We start from the raw sequence: 15092 nt of genomic DNA, 5'->3' as shown, positions 1-15092 counted from the left end.
GAGCAAAGGGGATTCCAGGCTCGGAACTGTATTGGGAAGCACTTTCCAAAAAGAGTGGAGGTTGTCTGTGTGTAACAGGTCGCAGCCCCTGAACTCTCTTGATTTCAAACATGTTCCTAACTCTCCCCGTGAAATCCAGGTGATTTGCAGCCTAAGGAGCCTTATGCGGAAAGCCCATTGCATTTCCCCTTCATATGTGTGCATTTACTTGGAGAATTGCTGCCTTAAGGTGTGTAATTTCAGTTGGATCAGGTCCTCATTTGGCCAGAGGAGTTGCTCTGGCGTGGCACACCTGTTGTGTAGCTCCCTGATCCTGCACAAAAGCGATATACAGGGTGAGTCTTTTAAAAGAGGCCCCGTGGAACGTGTACTCTGTATCCCGGGGCCTCTTTTAAAGGACTCGCCCTGTATATATGATTCCATGCTGTTGCTTCAAAGGCTTCCTGTTTTATCTGCACACTCCCCTTTACCTCCCAAATTATGGCTGCATCCCCCACCTTCTCCTCTTGCAAGTGATCATTTCAGAATCACTCCCCCCCTTTGCCCCCAGGCTCCAGCCATTGGAGGTATCCTAGTCACAGCAAGTGATAAATATGTGTGTCTAAAATGACTGGGGATGGGTGGGGGGCGGGGGCGTGAACATGCCTTCCCCTTGGCTTTGCTCCACAGTTGAAGTTTGAAGTCTCTCATGATGGAAGGAGATAATGAGGAAGCTGGCTCCAGACGCATGAAAGCAAAATGTCTGATTTTTAAAAAGAGCACACACCATTAACTACTCCAGATTTTTTGCACTCTGGCAAGATCCATGCCTTGGGGCCAAGGAATGTGTCTCCAGTGAAAATGTGTGGCCTGCCTTGAAAGATGCACATGGACAGATTTGGCAGGACTTGCCTCCTTCCTCCACAGATCGCACCAGAATGAATGCACTCTGTGTGCACCTTTTGCAGGTTTTCTTACTTTTGTTTAATTGCATTTTTATCTTGCTGTTGTGTGAAGGCAGCATTCAGGACAGCATGCAATCACTTAACCCTCTTAGGGAAGCAGGATGTTGGATTGCAGGTAGCTTTTGGAAAGGTGTGCTCTTTAAGAAAGACAGCCCCCCTCCAATGAGGGTATCTGCTCCCTGCTGTGTTTCAGATCCCCTGTGTTTATTTCTGAGGACAGCTTGTATCTCCACCCCCCACCCCAGGATTATAAATCATTCAATGGAGCTACATATTACCGCCAGGTGTGAATGCCAGCAGCTCAGGTCCATGTGTTTTTCCTTTTTCTTTCTGTTTTACCTGTGATTGTACCATGTTATGGAGTACAGTGGTGCCTCGCTTAACGAATGCCCTGCTTAACGAAATTTCCACTTAACGAAAGGTTTTTTCCAGTGGAGGTTGCCTCGCTAGACGAATTCGTTTTACGAAAAATTCGCCTAGTGAATCGCGGTTTCCCATAGGAATGCATTGAAATTCAATTAATGCGTTCCTATGGGCAAAAAAAAAAATATCAAAAAAATTCAATGCATTCCTATGGGATTCACTAGATGAATTTTTCGTTATAAGAAAAAACCCGTGGAACGAATTAAAATCGTCTAGCGAGGCACCACTGTATACCGTAATTTGGTAACCATAAGAAATGCTCCTGGAAGTCATTGCTGCTTCAGGAAATTAATCTTTGCCCAAAGTGGGCTTTTTATTCATTGCCAAGAAGCATCCCTTTGCCAAACAAAGATTATTATTATTTAATTGTCCTCTTCTGAAGACTAAAATCCAGATATGGATTTTTCATGCAGCAATAAACAAAGAATGTAGCTTTCTCATTCAAATATTTCTTATTCAACATCTTTATCAATGACTTGGATGATGGGCTTGAGTCCCTGAGCAAGTTTGCATATGACACCAAATTGGGAGGGGTGGCTAATACCCCAGAGGACAGAATCACACAAGATGAATTATAACAAGGAAAAATGTAAGGTACTATACTTGGGCAAAAAAAATGAAAGGCACAAATATAGGATGGGAGACACCTGGCTTGAGAGCAGTACATGTGAAAAGGATCTAGGAGTCCTGGTAGACCACAAACTTGACATGAGTCAACAGTGTGATGCAGCAGCTAAAAAAGCCAATGCAATTCTGGGCTGCATCAATAGGAGTATAGCATCTAGATCAAGGAAAGTAATAGTACCACTGTATTCTGCTCTGGTCAGACCTCACCTGGAGTACTGTGTCCAGTTCTGGGCACCACAGTTCAAGAAGGATACTGACAAGCTGGAACGTGTCCAGAGGAGGGCAACCAGAATGGTCAAAGGCCTGGAAACAATGTCTTATGGGGAACGGCTTAGGGAGCTGGGTATGTTTAGCCTGGAGATATGATAGCCATATCTGGAGATATGATAGCCAGGGGTGATATGATAGCCATGTTCAAATATATAAAAGGATGTCATATAGAGGAGGGAGGAAGATTGTTTTCTGCTGCGCCAGAGAAGTGGACACGGAGCAATGGCTTCAAACTACAAGAAAGAAGATTCCACCTAGACATTAGGAAGAACTTCCTGACAGTAAGAGCTGTTCAACAGTGGAATTTGCTGCCAATGAGTGTGGTGGAGTCTCCTCCTTTGGAGGTCTTTAAGCAGAGGCTTGACAGCCATATGTCAGGAATGCTTTGGTGGTGTTTCCTGCTTGGACTGGATGGCCCTTGTAGTCTCATCCAACTCTATGATTCTATGATTCTACTAGCTGGCCTGGCCACGTGTTGCTGTAGTTCTTCCCTGTGATTCCCCCCACTCTGTCCAGACACATGACTTATCCTGCCCCCTCCTCCCTCCACCCCTGGTTCATCCCTGTGACTGCCCCCACCCTGTCCTGATTCATGAGCTATCGAGCCCCTCCTTCCCCCACCCCCCTGTCTGAGCCCTCTGTTGTCTCCGGGAAGTTTTGCCCCCTCTCTCCTGTTTCCCCATACCTCCAAGGCCCCCACCCTTGGAGAAGGAACTGTCAACTTCTGGGTTCTGTTTCCCATCATGCACTTTTGTATGAGCCCTCTGTTGTCCCCGGGGAGTGTTGCTCCCTCCCCCCTGTATTTCCATACTTGGGCCCCCACCCTTGGAGAAGGAACTGTCAGTTTCTGGGTTCTATTTTCCAGTATTTACATTTGTCTGAGCCCTCTATTGTGCCCGGAGAGTGCTGTCCCCTCCCCCCTGTATACATTGGCTACTGCGCATGCATCATGAACATTTAAATATATATATAGATTAATTTTTTTGAAATAAGAACATGAGAAGCAGAAGTTACTATTGTTAAGTTTTATTTTAGGGATTGTAATTTCTTTTGGTGGGTTTGTATGATTTGGGCGTTTTTTTTTGTTATTTCGATTTTCTAATTTTGGAGTAGGTATTTTGAATGTAGGATGTGGTGTTGGTTTTTTTTATTGTGCTGTTTGCAATGTTTTATTTCTCTACTTGGGGTTGTCATTTATTTTGGCATGTAGTGTATGATTTTGGTGTGGGTGGTTGTTTTTTGGTTTTTTAATTTTTGGTGTAATTTTTTGGAATGCAGGATGGGATGTATTTTGTTTTTTTAATGTGTTGTTTGTAACTTTTTTATTTTTATGGTTTTTATTGTGGGTATAATTGAGTTGTATTTGGTGTTGAGGAAGGTGGGGAGAGGTCTGTTTGGTCAAAGAAAAGAATCGGGGGTGATGATGCACCCCGGGCCGAGAGAGCTACTTTAAAAATCCCAACCGGGGGGGGGATCAAATAGCGAAGCCCCACAGCCCCGTAGCAACAGAAGGCGCGTTCCGAAGCGCCCGAGCTGTTCGGTTTCATAAAAAACCTAGGAAATGGCGAGGGGAAGGTAGGGGATTGCAAATAGGGTGGGGGATTGGCCACTGCAAATATCCAAGGACTTAAACTGGGGAGAGAAAGTGCATGGTGGTTGTTTTTTTTAAAGACACAGAGGCTGGCAATCATAGTATAAAGCCTAGATTAAAAGGGGCACAACTGCCCTTACTTAAAATGGCCGCCGTAGCCTCGCATGTGACACAACGCCCACTAAATTAAAAAGCAAAAAACCCTCGCCGTGCCCCCAAGTGCGTGTTAGGAGAAATGATGAACGACTGCCTAATGCTGCCAGGTGTTTATTAATGCAGCTGCCGGGAGAGGCTTTGGGCTTGGGCTTTGGAGGTGGAATGGCCGTTTTGGCAGTCGGCCTACTCAGTTTTCCCTGTACCAACCCACCCCCCACTGCTTTGGCTGACTCAGAATCCTCGCTTCCCCCCATGGCTATGTGTCCCCCCTCCCTTTGTTGTGCCTCATCCCTGTGCCCCCCCCCCGTTGTGAAAGGCCCTACTGCAAAAGGACTGTTGGTTGCTGTGGAGTTTTGTGATGTCATCTGGCAGCGCAGCTTTGGAGGCAGCAGAGTGTGATCTGCCTTTCTATTGGATGCTGCTGGAGTCTTGAGAGCTTCTGGTGGTGATGTCTAATTTGGGCGCCACTTTTTGTATTTAATCATTATTTTAGGTGTGAAAGGTGTGGTTTTTTGATAATTTTTAAAATGCCAGATCCCTCCCTGATGGGCAAGGTACGTTCTGCCCAAATTGGTTTCAATTTGGTTCAGCGGTTATGGAGAAAGGCTGTTTCATCCGCGTGCGCAATGCCTACATTTATATATATATAGATTCTATTTAGCCACAGCAGCAGCGACTGGACTTAACTGTCAGGGGTCCTTTACCTTTACCTTACTTCACACAGCACAGTTAAGCTATGGAACTCACTGCCACAGGAGGCAGTCATGCCCTCCACCTTGGATGGCTTTCAAAGAGGATTGGGCAAATTCATGGAGGATCAAAGTATATCAAACTTGGGGCTTTCTCTAGGCAAAACATGTGCCCTACCATGGAGCTATAGCCCCCTCCCAAGTTTTCAGGACCTCTCAAATTCTTTGGTTCCTGCTCTCTTCCGTTTCAGGTGCTGAAAGACATCTCTCTGCCTGAGATTCTGGGGAGCTACTGCTAGCCAGCATAGACCAGGGATGGGAGCTTGTGGCCCTCAAAGCCTTGCCAGATTCTGAACTCCAAGAAGCCCACTGTGGCTAATGGGCAGGGAGATGAGAGTTGGACCATAGGAAGGACTTCTGGACTACGCAAACCAATAGCTACAGATTTTCAGCAAACTGTTCTGAAGTGCTTGGGGAACCAGATTTTGAAAAGCAGGTAATTTGGCTGTAACCCCTACCTGCGGAACCAGCGCTAGTAGAGGCTACTCCCTTGGGACTGTGCGTGGAAGGCAGCAGGCGGCACTAGAGCCAATGGCAGGACCAGGCAACTAATTCCAGTTTGCCCCCATCCTCTTCCCTGCTGGCACAGGAGCCAACTGCTAGGGGCTGAAGTCCCTTGTCCCCCAATAAAATATTAGCGTGGGCTGGGTCCCCCAAAGTTGTCAGGCATTGCCATTCATATAGCGTGCATGCCCTGCGCCTCGTCATCGATTATGTGGGGGCAGGGCTTACCTTCCTCCCAATATTATACTGTATTCAAGTTGGCATCCCTGCCTGCTGGGTTCTGTGTGGCACAACAGCAAGACTAAAGAAGAGGCAGAAGCTGCTTGCCTGGGCCCCCGGTGAACTGGGTATGAATAAAGCAAGTGGGTGGGGCTGGCTGGCTGGCTGGTTTAGGACAGGCTAAAGTTGGCGGAGCAGCTTCCCATTTGCCCTCATGGACCAGCCTCCACTGACCAGAACCCTGTGTATGTGTGTATGTATGTTACAAATACTATTGCAGCATTGGCGAAAAACCTTGCATTGTTCTATCATTAAGCAAACTGCTAAAATATGACATAGCAACCATTTAGAAAGCAGTTTCCTCAAATATCTCATCTCTGCCTTTATTTTTGTGAAGGCAATCCAGGCAATTGTCTTGCCTTCCCCAGGGGTTTTGGCTGATAGGCCAAATCTAATGACAGCTGAGAAATGTCAGCCAAGCAGGATCGTGCCTCCCACTCTCTGGGGCAGGAATTATTTAATTTAATTTATTGCAGGCAAGTGCTTGTGTGTAACTTTATGTGCATGTTTATGGTTTCTAAACACCCATCCAGTTTGAAAACCAATGTAGGGTACCAATATCTACTACTATATGTTTCAGAATGTGGTTTTGACAACCTGTTCTCTATAGATTTGGCTGCCTTTCAAGGTGTCGTTGCCGAATATGGCACAAGGGTTCCCGAGGTGGGGGCAGCAGTTGCTATTTATGTTTGGGTGCTGGGTGCCATTCTGAAGCAAGATGGTGGACCCGAATGTGACTTTTGGTCGCCTGCTTTTTTTGGCACGATGGGTGCAAACTCACAAATAGCATGGTGCAGTTAAAAACACAGAATTTTTGGGTTTCTACAAATTCCTGGGCAGCACTGGGCCCTCTGCGCTAGTTGCTGATAAACAACACTTGAAGAATCGCAGCTTGGTGGCATTGGATTAGGGGAAGCGGGGAAATCCCTGAAAGGCATGGATGCTGTGCACAGGCCTCAAAGTCTGATCAGCTGTGCTTGAACCAGGTGAGGCCCAGGCAGTTTTAGCAATATGTGGACCACTGGTCTGACTTGGTATAAAGCAGCTCCCTGTAATGGAGCAAATAATGATTCCTGAACACACGTGTGAATAAAACTGTCCCTTGACAGATTACTTTTTGCATTTTTATACACGCTTCCCTTCCACCTCGGCCACGTTCAGAGGAGAAAGGTTGTTGTCTGCTGCTCCAGAGAAGCGGACACGGAGCAATGGATTCAAACTACAAGAAAGAAGATTCCACCTAAACATTAGGAAGAACTTCCTGACAGTAAGAGCTGTTCGACAGTGGAATTTGCTGCCAAGGAGTACGATGGAGTCTCCTTCTTTGGAGGTCTTTAAGCAGAGGCTTGACAGCCATATGTCAAGAATGCTTTGATGGTGTTTCCTGCTTGGCAGGGGGTTGGACTGGATGGCCCTTGTGGTCTCTTCCAACTCTATGATTCTATGAGAGAGCCAGTCTTTGTCAGGTTAGCGCTTAGAAGCACAATTTTGGGCTGTAGGATTTGCTGTCTGTCTGCCTGTGGTGCATGTTGAATGAGGGATGTCATCAACGCTGGCACATCTGCATTGAGTTAATGTTTCTGTTGGCTTTAGCTCCATTGCTTTGTACAGCTCCCTGGGTTCTCTCTCTCTGTGATTTGGTTTCTGAGCAAAGTGAGAACCTTTGGGTTCTTCTGTTTTTTTTTTTAATATAATTTTTATTGATTTTACAGATTACAAAAAGAAACATATATAAAAGAAACACTTTCATAGACAAATTTTCCACCTTCTTTCCACCCCCCCCTCCCATGGGCCCTCCCCTGCCACAGGAGTATCCCATGCAGGCAGGCAGTTGAAGATGTTCCATTTTGTAGATGAGTTTATGTCCCCCCCTCCCCCACCCCCCCAGAGTCCCCCCCTGCCACCAGAGAGCTCCAGGAGCAGAAAGCAGAGAGACAACCACCCAGCAATCCAAAAAGAAAAAAGCTACACTAAAAGAAAAAAGAAAAAGAAAATTTCAAAAAAAGAATAATAAAAAAGAAAAAAGACAAAAGACAATAATAAAAACAATCTTTTTCAAATTTACATTGATAAACCATATTTTGTGGGCTTCCCCTACCTCCCCCCTTTCCCAGTTTTCATCCCTTTACTATCCTCTTTAACAGTTTCCATATCTATAAACAACTTACTTTTCCTCTTCATAAAATTTTTAAACTTAGCTAATACCATTTTCACTGAATCTCTTAATCCTTATAATTCATTATCCAATTTTTCTTCCCTTGCCTAATTTTTCCCCCCTCAATAGACTTCTTAAAATTTTAAATCCCTAAACTTCTTTTATTTTAACTTTTCCCATAATTAACTCTTACACTCTAAAAAATCCCAATATAACCTTTCTTCCCCAAATTCCGACTACCTCCCTCCAATCCAGCAAGTTCCGTAATCAACAATCCTAATTTGCTCTTGATAATCCGTCCTAATAATTACACTCCCATTTTTCCTTCATCCCACCCCCTTTTTCCAATGTTTTGTCCCCCAGATATCCATGGGGCCCCCCTGAATTTCTCCCCTTCTTAAGTTATTCATGTCCTTCTCCTTGTGGGAAATCTGTAATTCCATTGGTTCCTGTCGTTCCCTCCTCAAAGGAGGGGTACTCCGCTTCTCTTTTTGTAAAGCAATATCAACTTTTTCCTTGTGGTGTGCTTCATTTTGTGTTGTATTGTCCCAGTCATCATCGTTGTTCTCTTCATGCTCCACGTCAGAGTCCACCTCATTGACCAGATCATCCAAATTGCTATCGCTATCATTGTCGCTATCTTCCTCCTCCATTTCCATTTCAATATCCTCATCATCTGAAAAATCATATTCAGCAATCACCATCTGAAATTGCTGCTTTAGTTCTTGCTGTTGAATCTCATCTCGGCATAGTCCTATTTTTAGTTCCCACATGGCTGTCAAAACAATCCGCTGGAACTCAGGCGAGTAACTTTTTGTTGACATAGTTCCGTCTTGTCAAGGTCACTGCTTATCGTGTGGGGTGGAAAATGGTCACTGCTTATTTTCCCAGTCTCAGCAAAGTAGTTGCATTTTCCAATTCCAGATTCACAAAGGTCCAAACCAACATTTCACAATTCAAACATTTCAAAAGCATATACTCCTAGCTTCTTGAGAGTCTAAATAAAGTAAAACTCATTTATAAATCCTCGTCAGCTCGCTGGGTTGTCTGGGCTGCCGGCTCCCGGGGAAACAAAAGGTTTTCCTCTTTCTTTTTCATCATTCTGCAGAGAATCGTCCTTCTCCCCTTTTACCCTGCATCCAGGGGAGAACTTTTTATGTCTTTTGAGGAAACCTTTTAAACATTCAGTTCGTGGCTTCGGGTATTTATTTTACTGTTCCTTAGCTACCGGTGGGAGGGGGTGGCTTCCGTTTTATTTCCCTCTCTCCCAAATCCAAATTAGTCCAGATTAATATTCAAAATCCAATCCAAATTTGAGAACTACTTACAGTCTTAATTTCTAATTCTTTCTTTTGGAAGAATCCAGCGCTCTCCGCCTCCGGCTCGGAGCTTCTCCCGGCTAGAGCGACGATGGTGCTCAAAATGCCCCCCGCGACTTCGACCCTTCTCACTCCGGCGCTCTTACTAGGGCAGCCGGACGGTTGGGGAGTCCGGTTTTGGGCTCTGCCGAGCAGTTTTGCCCCCGGGACGCCCGACCCGGGGTTCTATGGGATGCAGCGTTGCTTTCGCTGCCCTCCCTCCTCTAGCAAAGACGGGCTGTCTCGGAGCGAGACAAAGACCCCGCCGATCGGCGCTGGCGCTGGACCGGAAGCCCCTTTGGGTTCTTCTGGTCTCAGAGACATCTAATTAGTAGTGACTTGAAAGTGAGTAATAAATCCTGCATGTGGCATCATTCTTAGAGCTTTGCTTCTGAATGTGAAGAGCATACTACGGAATGACCAGTGCCACCAGGGTGCATGCTGCCCTAGAAAAGCACCGGCCAACACGGCGCTCTCAGGATGTGTTGGACTACAATACCTATCTCCTCTATCCAGCACGGCAAATGGGCAGAAATGATGGGAATTGTAATTGGTAAATAATAATAATAATAATAATAATAATAATAATAATACAATAATAATAATAATACAATGATAATACTGTAATGAGAATAATAATAAGAAGAAGTAGTGTGGGTGTTTCTTTTAGCTGGTACATGCCAGTACTTTGTAGTGGCACCTCTTTTTTGCCAGGGAAAGCTCTGGGGATGGCTTCTCAGGGAGCAAATCAATTCCCTGGGCTGAGCTTGCTGCCTGGAAAATTGATCCATCCGTTCTGTCAATTCTGAGCGGGCAAGGGGGCAGGGAGCAAATGGACAAAGCCTAGAGCATTACTCAACAGGCCCAAGGCAGGCAGGCAAGCAGGCGAGGAAAGCACACACTAGCATAGACGTTATATTAAAAAAAAAAATAGAGTGATGATTGCATGGTTTAGAGATGGAGCTTCCTGGATTCTTTTGCTGGCAATTCCCCACTTCCACCCAGACTCTTCTGTTGGAGAGGAAAGCAACGGCAGAGGGGAATCCAGGATTTCAGTGTAGTTGTGATTGGGAAACAGCGTGGTTGGGAAAAAAGTTGTGATTGGAACAGATGCCTGAGTTGCTGTTCATGTTGTTTCTAACTCAGGTCTTGTTTTTGTAAAATGTATTTGTTTTAAGCAACACATTTTTAAGCATTAAAATGGTTATGCTGATGAATATATAATACAGTTATCATGCCCATGCTGCAGATTAGGGAGTAGTAGCTAAGAACTAATGGCTTAACGACAAGCCTGCGGTGCAGTCCACTGCTGGTATTGTCAACTGGAGATGCAGCTGAGGCTGAAGGGAGATTGTCCACAAATGCTGAGCACCCCACTTCTTTTTCTAGAAAAAGGGCCCTGGTAATTGTAGCCCAGCAACATCGAGGGGGGGGTACCACATTGGCTACTCCTGCCTTGGAGAGTACAGGAAGGCAGGTGTCTGGCCCAAGGAGTCTAAAATTAGAGGCAGGGATAATAATAATATATGCTGCCACTCTGGGCGGCTTACAGCATATCTAAAAACATAAAATATCAAGTGTTAAAATCCTCCCGATACAGGGCTGCCTTCCGATGTCTTCTAAAAGTTGTATAGTTATTTATCTCCTTGGCATCTGATGGGAGGGCGTTCCACAGGGCGGGCACCACTACCAAGAAGGCCCTTTGCCTGGTTCCCTGTAACCTCACTTCTCCCAGGGAGGGAACCGCCAGAAGGCCCTCGGCGCTGGACCTCAGTGCCCAGGCTGAACAACGGGGGTGGAGACGCTCCTTCAGATATCCTGGGCCGAGGCCATTTACCCTGTTTCTCATATTTTAAGACATACCCATAAAATAAGCCATAGCAGGATTTTTAAGCATTCAAGGAATATAAGCCATACCCCGAAAATAAGACATAATGATAGGCGCAGCAGCAATGGCAGCCGCGGCAGGAGGAGGAGGAAAAAAATAAGACATCCCTTGAAAATAAGCCATAGTGTGTTTTTTTGAGGAAAAAATAAATATAAGACATGTCTTATAATATGAGAAACACGGTAGGGCTTTAAAGGTCAGCATCAACACTTTGAATTGTGCTTGGAAACTTCCTGGGAGCCAATGTAGGTCTTTCGGTGGCCGCTCCCAGTCAGCAGTCTAGCTGCCGCATTCTGGATTAGTTGCAGTTTCCGAGTCACCTTCAAAGTAGCCCCACTGAAAGTCAAGGGAATGGCCCTACAGGGGCCCATTCATAGCACTGCATGCAGATTCTGCCCTAACCTTTTATCTTCACAGCAACCCTGCAAGGTGGGTTGGGGGGGGGAGGGAAATTCTCCCTGGATATCAAATCCTGGTAATGTCTGGGAAAATCTGGACGTATGGCACCCTAACTCTGAGCTTGGTGGCCGCAGCACTGGTGGGGGAACTAGGGACATTCCAGGATCAGATTAGAAGCCAGAGTAGCTTTTGTAATTCTGAGACGGTCCCTGGAGAATTGGGACACCTGGAGGGTATGAAGCACCAGGTCAAACTCATTGAGGCTTTGTTTCTGGGAATTGCGGGATAATCTCTTCCATCCTTCTTGCCTTCACTGGAAGCACATCAAGAGCAGGGATACCTTTTGTGAGATAATGTTGCCACAAATGTATCAAAACGATTCTCTGCTTGAAAATGACTCACCCAGCCTTTTCACCATGCCAGTAAATCTGCTAGCAGTTGTGTGCGTGACCAGATGTTTTAATAAGATCATATGGTATAAGCTCTTTTAAAAGGAACGCAATATATGTTGCATTCATTGGCGTGGTTGACCTGACGCAGCTGAATGTATGAGGGGAGCCATTTTACCAAGGGTGAGGAGTTACAATTCAGAGACCAGCCTTCACCACTCTGGTGCCCTCCTTATGTTTGGGACTACAACTCACATTGACCAGGGCTGATGGGAACTGTAGTCCAAAACGTCAGGATTATTATTTACCTGCCCCTTCACCCTAAGGTCCCAGGGTGGATTACAACATAAAAACACAGTATTAAACACATCTTAAAGCAGCTTACAGTCACACCCCAAAATGCACCCTCAACTGTCAAGAGCCAGGGCAAAGAATTGCTATACTGTATACTGAAGGTGCCTGGTGCAGAAAAGCAGGAAGCAAAATCTCAGCAAAACCTGGGATTCCCTCACCCTTTATTTTAAAAACAAAACAACTGAGTGTCAGGAGTATAATGTGGCAACAATATTATAGAGCAACACAAATGGATGTGTGATTAACGGAGGCACATGTAACAACCACGAGCACCAGAAATGTCCTGAGTATGTGCCCTGGTCCCTGACATGCTTGCTTTCCACAACCAGGGGATTTTTTGCTGTTTGAGAGCATTTGGTCATATGATTCCTGCACTTGCATGTTGAAGTGGTACACTTCCAGCAGACCTGTACCTTTTGCATGTAGATCAAGACAGCACTGCTTCCCTACCAGTGTGTGGAAACCACGGGAGAGATTGCTTTGTGCTCAGTTCCTGTTTGCAGGTTCCTCGCAGGCATCTGGTTGGCCCTTGTGAGAACAGGATGCTGGACTGGATTGGTCACTGGCCTGATCCAGCAGGCTCCTCTAATGTTCTTAAACCAGAGGAAGACCACCTTGGAAGTTAGATGCTTCACTTTTGTCACTTGATAGCAGCGTTCAACCCATGCCAAACAAGGCTGTGCTTGAAGGGCTGCAACCTAAGAGTCAGTCTTCCCCTTTCTCAGAATGAAGCTGCCACTAAAAATGTTCATGGTATTCTGCTTTCAGGAAAGGGAGTGGAAGCTTTAGTATAGCCTGATAGATGCAAAACATTTGCTTTAGAAACAGAAAAAGGTAGCTCCTCGTCACATCTCAGACAGTGGTTGTCATTAACAGGGTGAGGTTGTGGAATAATGTTTCCTGCCACACTTTTTTTCCATGGTCCTGTACGGAAGTACCTTTGACCATGGCAACATAATTTTTCACTGGGTTTTGGGTTGGCCCTACATCACCCTGACAGGCACTGTACTTTAATCTCTGTGTACACATGCTTGCAATTAGCCGCGTGGAAGTATTTATTGTTTCCTAAGGTCTTGCTAATAAGATGGATCATAAACTTTTAAGAGAAGCTAGCAAGCTAGGCTTTGGTTCCATCCAGAATATTAATACTGCAGCTGAACCACAAATCCTCTGAGAATGGCAATTTGCTTTGGGATACCATCATGTTGCTGTTGGCACTCTCTGGTTCCTGAAAAGTTCATGGTGGTGAAGGGTGGGATCGCTCAGCTTCAGATGTTCCAAGCAAGCAGAACAGGAGGAAGTGCTGCATTTTGGTTTTTTCTACATGCCTCTATGCAATCTTTGGAAGTAGTTACAGATTAGTGCATTTGGGCATATTTCAAGTTTGCAAGCTTTGATTGGTTTTAATTGGTAGATAATTGGACTCAAGCTTTGGCTGGTTGATTGGTAGCAAACTTTGAGAATTAGCAGTGCAACTCTAAGCCCCAGATTTGCTGGCTGGAAGGGGTAGGGAGGAGTGGAGGGGTCTGTCCACTACGGAGTCTCCTCCCATGCTTGCATATGAGCATGGAGCTAGCATGGCAGTAGGCCTTGAAATGAGCCATTCTTGGGGCAAATGCCCCAAAGGATTTTCAGCCTTGAAACCAAGATGGATTTGATTGTTAGACCCCAGAATCCCACCCTCCCTCTTGCTTGACTGATTCCCCATGAGAACTGGAACTGGAGGTGGGCAGGTAGCAGTCTTCCGGCTATTGCTGTTCATGTAGGCTGCCCCCCCCGGACCTTCCTTGCTGCAGCCAGCCAGCCCCACTTTGGGGGGCACCTGTAAGAGCTTGGCCACAGCTGCCGTTGCTTGCAGGGAGGAGTCCATGGCTGGGACAGTTGTGTTGTGGTGAGAGCACAAATGAGCTCATTGTCACTGGTAGTTTGCATAATATATTTTCCACAGTAAATTTGTGCTCAAAGCAGTTCACAGAAAAATCAAAGTCTCAGCGCTGTAATACAATGACAATACATAAGAACTAAAAGTTTGCAAAGCGTAGAGCTCAGGGGATCTTTTTTAGCTAGGTGGCATGGTTTTATTTCTTATACAAATATAGAGAGCCACCAGTATATGCCAACATCTGGCTCATCTAAGATTCTATAGAACTTTTATTCTCAATAATGATGGAACTAATTGGCGGAGAATACGTTTATCTGTTTTCATCTTTATTAATTTTAAAGGGAATCTTTGTAGGACTTAATAAAAAACAATACTTAAGAAGACATATAATATCAGTGCACCACAACACTAACAAACCAACAATTACCCATTTAACCATGCCTACAGTTTGCTAGTATATCAGATAAAAATACCCCTTAAAGTGCCTCATTTGTGAAGGCTCCTTGGGCTGGAGGGTGAGCCAGGCAGGTGGAAAAAGCCACCATGACTGCATCAAGTATGATTCATGGTGCGCCTGTGTTGATGCTTGTGAGGGACAGGGGATATCGCGAAGTCCCTCCCCTCCTGAGTTCAAGCCCATCCCCGAGCACAGGGGAAAGCAGAGGGAGCTCCGATTCCAGTGAGGAAGCAGGAAGTCGTGTCCGAGGCTCAGGCAAGGTAGCGGAGCCAGGGTCCCAGGTGGGACAGGAAGGGGCAAATAAGGGGGGGAGACCCATCCCCCCAACTCCGGAATTACGGAGAAAGAGGAGGGGAAAGAGGATGGGTCTGCCAAGGCTTTTGTGTTGGGGAAAGACGCGCCAAAAGCCATTCGGAGGTTCTGCAACGTAATGACCCCATCGTTCCGTGTAAATAGCAATGACTTCAGCACTGTAAATACGCAGCACCAATAAAAGAATAAAATGCAGAGCTGCGTAGCGTCGTTACTCTGAAGTAGCCTGCTCCGCCCACTGTGACAGCAACCTCCGAATCTTTTTTTTGGGCTACTTTGGAGTTGCCGGGATGAGTGTGTCAGAGGCGGAGAAATGGCGGCAGATCGCGGAGAAAGCCCAGCAAGACCTGCAGCA

The 15092-nt window shown here is 45.7% G+C and overlaps 1 protein-coding gene across 12 annotated transcripts in view; it reads left to right on the top strand.

Annotated features, from left to right (window-relative positions):
- The window catches only part of THSD4 (thrombospondin type 1 domain containing 4), a 369711-nt gene that overhangs the window by 6751 nt on the left and 347868 nt on the right, over positions 1-15092 (top strand). The window contains exon 1 of one of the 12 annotated variants that reach the window (XM_035131285.2): positions 395-5196. The exons of the other annotated variants lie outside the window; for them this stretch is intronic. The gene's annotated coding sequence lies outside the window, so the exon portion shown is untranslated. Of the gene's footprint in view, positions 1-394; positions 5197-15092 lie in introns of those variants that run through there. 12 annotated transcript variants of the gene reach the window in all.

Source organism: Zootoca vivipara, chromosome 14 (genome assembly GCF_963506605.1).
Source record: "Zootoca vivipara chromosome 14, rZooViv1.1, whole genome shotgun sequence".
NCBI lineage: Eukaryota > Metazoa > Chordata > Lepidosauria > Squamata > Lacertidae > Zootoca > Zootoca vivipara.
The sequence above is the reverse complement of the archived record's forward strand: the minus strand, read 5'-3'. Positions and strand labels throughout refer to the sequence as shown.